The 7,190-nt window shown below is 43.3% G+C and overlaps 1 protein-coding gene across 3 annotated transcripts in view; it reads left to right on the top strand.

Moving 5' to 3' along the window:
• Window positions 1-15: 15 nt before the first annotated feature.
• The window catches only part of RHOBTB1 (Rho related BTB domain containing 1), a 48,662-nt gene continuing 41,487 nt past the window's right edge, over window positions 16-7,190 (top strand). The window contains exons 1-2 of one of the 3 annotated variants that reach the window (XM_039719625.1): window positions 16-302; window positions 4,803-4,898. The gene's annotated coding sequence lies outside the window, so the exon portion shown is untranslated. The other 2 variants (XM_039719627.1, XM_039719626.1) reach the window with 2 other exon arrangements.

The raw sequence follows: 7,190 nt of genomic DNA, 5'->3' as shown, positions 1-7,190 counted from the left end.
CTGCGGGAAGCGCGCGCGCGCGCTGCTGTAACGGCCGCGGCGGCGGCGCCGCGTGCCGGGGCGCGCTCACGTGACGGCGCTGGTTGGCTGGGACGCGCGCGCCCGCTCCGCGCTGGGCACGGCACAGAACGGCACGGCACAGAACGGAACGGCACAGAACGGCACGGCACAGAACAGAACGGCACGGCACAGCAGGGCGGGACGGCACGGCACGGCACCGCACCCGAGACACCGCAGCGCCCTCGGCACCCCGCTGAGCGTCACTTGTGCCCCGTCCCCAGCCGGTCCCGCTCCGCCCTCAGGTGAGACGCTGCGGCCGCGGCGGCGGGCGCGGGACGGGCAGACGCCGCCGCCGCCGGTCGCTGCGGTGACCCGGCGGGGCCGGACGCCCAGGGAAGCCGCGGCGGAGGAAGGAGCGGCGGGAGGCTGGGGCACCGCGGGGCTGGGACCGGCGGGCCGGGAGCGCTGCCCGTTCCGGGCCGGCTCCTGCCCCAGGAGGGTGCCGCACCTGCCGCCGTGCCCTGATGTCCCGCTCCCTCCCGCGGTAAGGTCAGCAGTGCTGACGGCTCGCTCGGTGTCAGGCGGTGCTGCTGCATCGCTCCCGAGCCGTTCCGTACCGTTAGACGGGCTCGCTGATCCTCTGGCTTCTCACGGTGCAGGCAGGGCTGGGTATTTATCGCCACACCTGGCATGACTTTTACGTGCTCTTGCAGAGGGCTCCTTCACAAAATTCATCTTGGCTAACGCCTGTTTGTGAAAACTAAATGGGCAAAACTAAAATCTGTTCTTATTTCACTTTCTGGGTATTTCACTTTCTTGGCACATTTGGTATAGAAATGAAACTTTCTTCTCGTGTAGAATCTCCAGGCACTTTCTGCATGCACTTTGTTTGAAAAGCAATTTGCTGAATTAACGTAGCATGCACAAAGATAACTTGAGTTGACATACTAGCAGAGTACCATCTATCTCGTGAGCAAAAATGGAATATTCCTGCCCTTAGGTTCCTTTTTAATCTTAAATTATTAATGGTCCTCTGCATTACAAGAATGAAATTTGTAATTGGTACAGAGTGCAAATACATGTAGAGAGCTGAATACAAGAGGAGCTGGTTATAAAGAAGGATGTGCCTCCCTAAAAGACCTAGCAGGAGAATGACTTTCAAGAGCTCTTTCTCTTCTTTACAGTTGTTGAGAACCTCTGGGGAGAAACAGTAGGCCATACCTAGCCCAACTCTTCTGCAGCTCTCGGAAAAAAGGAATGAGAAAAGGGAAAACCTTTTCCCTACTTGGGGGGCATAGGAAAGTAGAGCTTTAGAATTACTTGCACTTTCGTTTAGTTACTTGCACTCAGCTGTTTAACTGAGTTGTTGGGGGTGCCCTTAAGATAGGGCTAGTGGCAATCATAATATCCCATCTTCTTTTAGAACCTGATAAAAAGGAATGAGAAAAGGGAAAACCTTTTCCCTACTTGGGGGGCATAGGAAAGTAGAGCTTGAGAGTTACTTGCACTTTCGTTTAGCAGCTGACTGAGTTGTTGGGGGTGTCCTTAAGATAGTGGCAATCATAATATCTCATCTTCTTTTAGAACCTGACTGTCAAGTTCATACCAAATGTTGTCATTTGTACTTAGTTAAATGGAAATATATGTGTCACATTTCATCATGTTGTTGTCTGTGTAATCAATACAGGAAAAAGTTCCTTTTTCTCTGAGAGACCCCAGAAAGAAACATACTTGCCAAAACTGAAATAGAAAGGGCAAAACACTTGCATTTGCTATGGATCCAACGACATTAAAGGTTTGAATGTATGTTGAGAGGAAATGTTGGTTTAGGTATCAATGGGAAGTAACATTTCTACTGTCTGTTCAACCATGTAATGTAGAGCAAGTGAGGTGTGTCACAGTAAAGATTACAACAGTGAACTAAGGTTCTGCTCTTCCTTTTACTTAAATTTCTCACAGTATTGAGCTTTTAAAGGCAAAAGTTTGAAGTGAGACCATATTAAGTAAGTCAGAAACATAAGGCTTAAAAGCACTTTTCTTCCATGTAATCCCTCAAGGTTTGTTGAAGACATTTGGGCAGATGTACTGTGAATTTGTGGTGTTACAGAAACTGAAACCAATGTACAGAGATGATGGGCTAGTTAAAGGAAACTCGTAAAAAAAACTTGAGAGGATAAAATTCTGCAATATTGTTTGTTTGGTAATAATAATAATAATAGAAATTCCCAACAAACCAAACAAAACAGGAGAGGGGCAAAGACTGGATCAGCTACGGCTTCTGAACAAGAAGCTGAGGTGCATTTGAGGGAAAAACTGGGCTGAGATTTCTTGAGTTTTCTGTAGTGTCAGTGTGTATGAGGAGTGTCTTGTCTGTCACAGAAGAGGCTTCTAAACCAGATTAGACATGACTGTTGGCCACAAGGAGTCATCCAGAGAGCCCAGTGTTCCACCTGGCCTCCTCTGAGATCCTTCTGGGTTTGCACTGCAAATGTTCTTGCCAAAATGCAGCAGGTGTTCTTGTTCCTTACCTTCCTGCCTGTTTAAAAGAAATTCCCCACTTTGGAGAGTTGCACCATGCAGGTACACCCCTCAGTGAATTACTCTGTGTTCCAGCAGGTTTTGGTTTCCTCAGCCCACGGTGACCTTGCTGCATGCCCTGCACACAGTATCACAGTGTGCTTGTTGTCATGGGTGAGTGTTAGTTCAGGCACTGCCTGCCTGGGTGCAGAGCACCTGGGAGAGAGAAGGAAGTGCACTGCCACGACCAGAAGTGATGCTTTCTCTGCAGGCACACAGGGTGAGGGTCACAGCAAGGCAGCTTCTTCTCAGCTGTGAGCTCCTCGAGACTGGTAAGGAAGGTGCATGTAAGCTTTAGTTGCTCTGCTCCTCTGAGTGCAGATCATCGTCACAGAGAGACATCTGCCTCCACTACCATGGTATGAGAGATGTTTGTATTTTAGAGTTGTAATAGAGTAGAATAATGCTAATTAAAAACTCAACTATCTTTAAAACCAGAAATTGGAAGACTGAGGGCTAGGGAGATGAAGGCCATCAACTTTTATCTGTAAAGTGGAACTTCTAGGCTTATGCTTTAGTAATGATGAAAATCAGGTTTAGCTACATTTCTATCTACTTACATTCTTCAAACAACTGCTCTCACTTTACAGCATAACAATGTAAAAATATCTCAGCAAGCAGGAGAGTCTTAATGTGGCCTTTAATAGGACAATAATGTAAATGATTAATGATTGATGAAAAAGAATTGTGAATGAGCTTGTGGAAGGGCTTTACATGTCTGTTTGAGAGTAAGAAGGATCTTGATGTATCCTTGGAGGTCATGTCTGTAGATTTTAATGAGGGTGAAGCAGAGAAAGGCTGTTAGAAGCAAATGAGATCTCAGTAAAGTAAAAACATAGAAAGCTCTGGGTTTTTGATCAGATAAACCAGATGCCCTTTTTTAGTTTGTTATTTTGAAAAGAAATGTTCTGAAAGAAGCTGCAGGTAACTTCTAATCTGCCATCAATACTCGAGAAACAAGTACAGTTACAAATGGTACAGTATCACATAAGGTATCTGTTTAAACAGTTTTAGAGCCCTGAGTATGCTAATGTCACTAATTAATAATTTGGGGAGCTGTTTAATTATGGGTTTAGGCTGTTATTTGTAGGGCTTACAAAGCGAGCTGTGTGGGCCTGCCTTGGAGGAAGTAAGGGTGAGCACAGTAGAAAAGATGGTGAGAAGATTCTCCACAGTAGTAGCTGCATGAAACATGGCAGTTCAGGAAGATTGATATGTCTTTGCCACTAAAATGCTTATTGATAAGTAGCAAAGGGAAGGGCAGGACACTCAGAGGACATAAACATCATGCCTCTAGCTCTAGTGTCAATTCTTGTGGCTTGTCTGTTTCACAAAGGTGAAATAAAGTGTTACTTCATTTTCTGTTTGGTCTCTCTCTTGTGTTGTGCTGAATATCTACAGAAGGTTGTCATTTCTGTGAGAAATTAACTTCAGTCCTAAATTCAGTTCTGAAATGATCCTGATAAGAAGGGAGAAGTGCCCAGTGGGCCACTACTCTGTTCATTTGAAGACTCTGCATTTCACTGCTGCTATTCAAACTAGCCTGAACCTCTGAAACCTACTTGTGCCCCTGAGCTTTGCTTTTAGGGCAGCATCTGAGGTGAAATCAATGTTGTTCCCACCTTCGGTTCTTGGAAAACCTCCACCCTGCTCCTGGATGGAAACCAAGCCACAATAAAGTAGGCATTTACCAAACCCAATGAAGGACTTTTATAGTTAATTTCATTTGTTACCAAAGGGTGGAAGCCACACAGAATTCCCAGTTCATATGTCATCAGGCTGTCAGCTCATATTTTAGTCTTGTCACCTTGAAGGTAGCCAAAAAATCCCTCCTCAGTCTGTTGCCTAAGAGAGAGGAGCTGGTGAACTGGGATACAGCAGTGTTAGGTTCTGACACCTAAGGTGGTTTGGTTTTTTTAAATCTAAATCCACAGCGAAATTATTCATGAACAAGCTTAATTTGACAGAGTTGTGTCGATCTCCAGTTATGCCCAAAAGCTCATCAAGCTACCCATGATTTCTTCACTGCATTGGAGCAAAGAGTGTTTTAGTGAAGATGCACAGTTTACCTGTTTGAAACTTCAAAAGACTGTTTTATTGACCAGGCAGGCTTGTTTTACAATATAAAACACATCATAAAAGATGTTGTTGCTGTTGCATGTGTTGTAATTTTAGGTTGAAAATAGTAAAGTTTATTCTTTTTTTTTTCCTTCTTTCCTCCTTAGGAGTACCACATTAAGAGAAAGACATGAAGTATTTTTAATGAAATTCTGCTTTTGATCAAGCTGCTAAAAATGGATGTGAACATTTTCTCCTGTGAGGTAAGTGTGACAGAAAGAAGTTAAAAAACCCTGACTTTTTTCACTTAGTGTTGCCTTTCACCACTGCTCTTCTGAGCAGCAGCTTTTGGTCAAGTATTTTAGAATTATAACATCTGTGTCTTGGCAAACTTTGTACCAAAAGTCTTAACTGAAAAGTCATACAAATAATAGTTTCATTTACAGGATTAGTCAGCTTTGTTCTGATATTCCTGCAGATAAAAACAAATGTTGGCGTCGCAGGGCTGGTAATGAGCAGCTTCTGCACAGAGTAGCTTTTGACCCAATGTCAAGCTTTTTTCCAAGCATCAGAGAAACGGAAGCTGCAAAGTCTGATTTTCAAGAGTGAATGCTCAGACAGACAAACTGCAGGTGCAGGAAATGAGTGAGATCCTGGGATGAAGGAAGAGTTTGCACCACAAACATGTAGGTACTTTTCCATGCATCCAGGCAGCTTTCTGAGCTCTTGCTTTAGGCAGACTAGGGAAAAGTGGAGCTTTGGTCAGCCTGAGTTACAGGTGTATATTTATATTGCTTTTGTCAAGGATCACAGCCAGATCTTCACTGTTCCTGCAGTAAATATGTAAGGTACTTAAACCAAATACATGTCCTTAATTTAGGATTGTGGGAAAATTCAGGTTGTAAGGAACCTCAGGTGATCATAGAGTCAAACCCTCTGCTCACAATTTGGAGGAGTCAATGAAATTAGGTCATTTTCATCCACTGGCCTTCTCAGTCTGTTATATGTTCCGATGTATTAACAAAAGATAGATTCATAGCTTTCCATATGTATTAAATGTACATTATAATAATGCAGATAGGGATGTAAGATGCTACTAAAATTTGGCAGAAGAGAGAATGTTTAAATTAAGACAGGATTGCACAAGAATGGTCTGTTTCTCTGAACAAAGGAAACAATAAATCTCTGATGTGTTCATTTCTTGCAATTGCAAATGAAACCTCCACAGGTCAGCTAACACTGACCTAATGTCATGCTGCCAGTATTTTCAAGATGGGTTCCCTGCTAGAATTACCCCTTCCCAGGCATCTCTGGGGAATTGATTTATTTACTTCCTCCAGTAAGCAAAATTGCTTTCTCATAATAAAAGGAAGGGAAGTTAACATGGCTTATCCTGTCTGAAACATGTTACTGAAACATTTCCTCTGAAGTATAAATATTTGTTCATGGGAAAACATAGTGACAATGTGAATAAAAATAAACATCTTGTCAGGAAGCTTAGGGAGCTATCTCCCCCCTGGGCTCTAAAAGTAAACACAAACCAAGCATTCCTCCTCCCCACATCATTGTGTACTACCAAGCAGAACATTTTGTGAGCCCTAAGAGTAGCTACTTCCACTGTTTTGGCCAGGGAGGATTATTCAATGAAGGGGTTAATCTTGTCAGGAGAAAGACATTTTAGCATTCAGAGCCTCATAGGAGGGTCAATGAAGTGAAGAGACACTTGGTTTACTTTGGATTTATGCTTATCTCAATGTGCTTTGAATTGATCCCTCAAAATTGGTAATTTAATAGCTTTAATAGTTACATTAGTAATTTAATGAGCCCCTTTCAGGACATCATCAAAGACAAACAGATTCTTTGTGAATAAAAATAGAAGTAATTTTATAGGTAATGCAGTTCCTGAAAGCCAGTATACAATATTGCACATATCCAAGTTGTGATTGTCATGGTTTAACCCCAGCCAGAAACTAAGTACCATGTAGTTGCTTGCTTATGTACCCCCAGTACATAAAAGGGGAAGAGAAATATAAAAATATTAAAACCTGTGGGCTAAGGACTGTTTAATAATTGAAACAAAATATGATAATCATTGGAATTAAGAAGGAGAGAAAAGAAAGGGAGAGAAATAAAACCCCAGAAAAACAAGTGGTGCACATGTGCTGGCTGAGGCCCAGCCCAGTCCTGAGCAGCAATTGGCAGCTCCCAGTTGATTCCCCCAGTTTATATACTGGGCATGACCTTTTGGGGTGTGGAATATCCCTTTGCCCTGCTCCCCCTCAGCTTCTGGTGTACCTGCTCACTGGCAGAGCACTGAAATCTCTCAGTTTGGAGTGAGCACTACCAAGCAACACCTACAACACCCGTGCGTCATCAGCGTTCTCATAGTGAGTCCAAAACACAGTTCTGTAGCAGCAACTGGGAAGAACATTAACTCTATTCCAGCTGAAATCAGGACAGTGATGCTATGAATTATTTAATATGCATTGACTGATCTCACCATCAAAAAGTACCTATTGAGGGAAATGGTACATACAGGAATCCAAATATCTCTT

Source organism: Passer montanus, unplaced genomic scaffold (assembly GCF_014805655.1).
Source record: "Passer montanus isolate IOZ18808 unplaced genomic scaffold, ASM1480565v1 scaffold42, whole genome shotgun sequence".
In the NCBI taxonomy this organism is placed as follows: Eukaryota; Metazoa; Chordata; class Aves; order Passeriformes; family Passeridae; genus Passer; species Passer montanus.
This window is presented reverse-complemented; position numbering and strand designations above follow the sequence as displayed.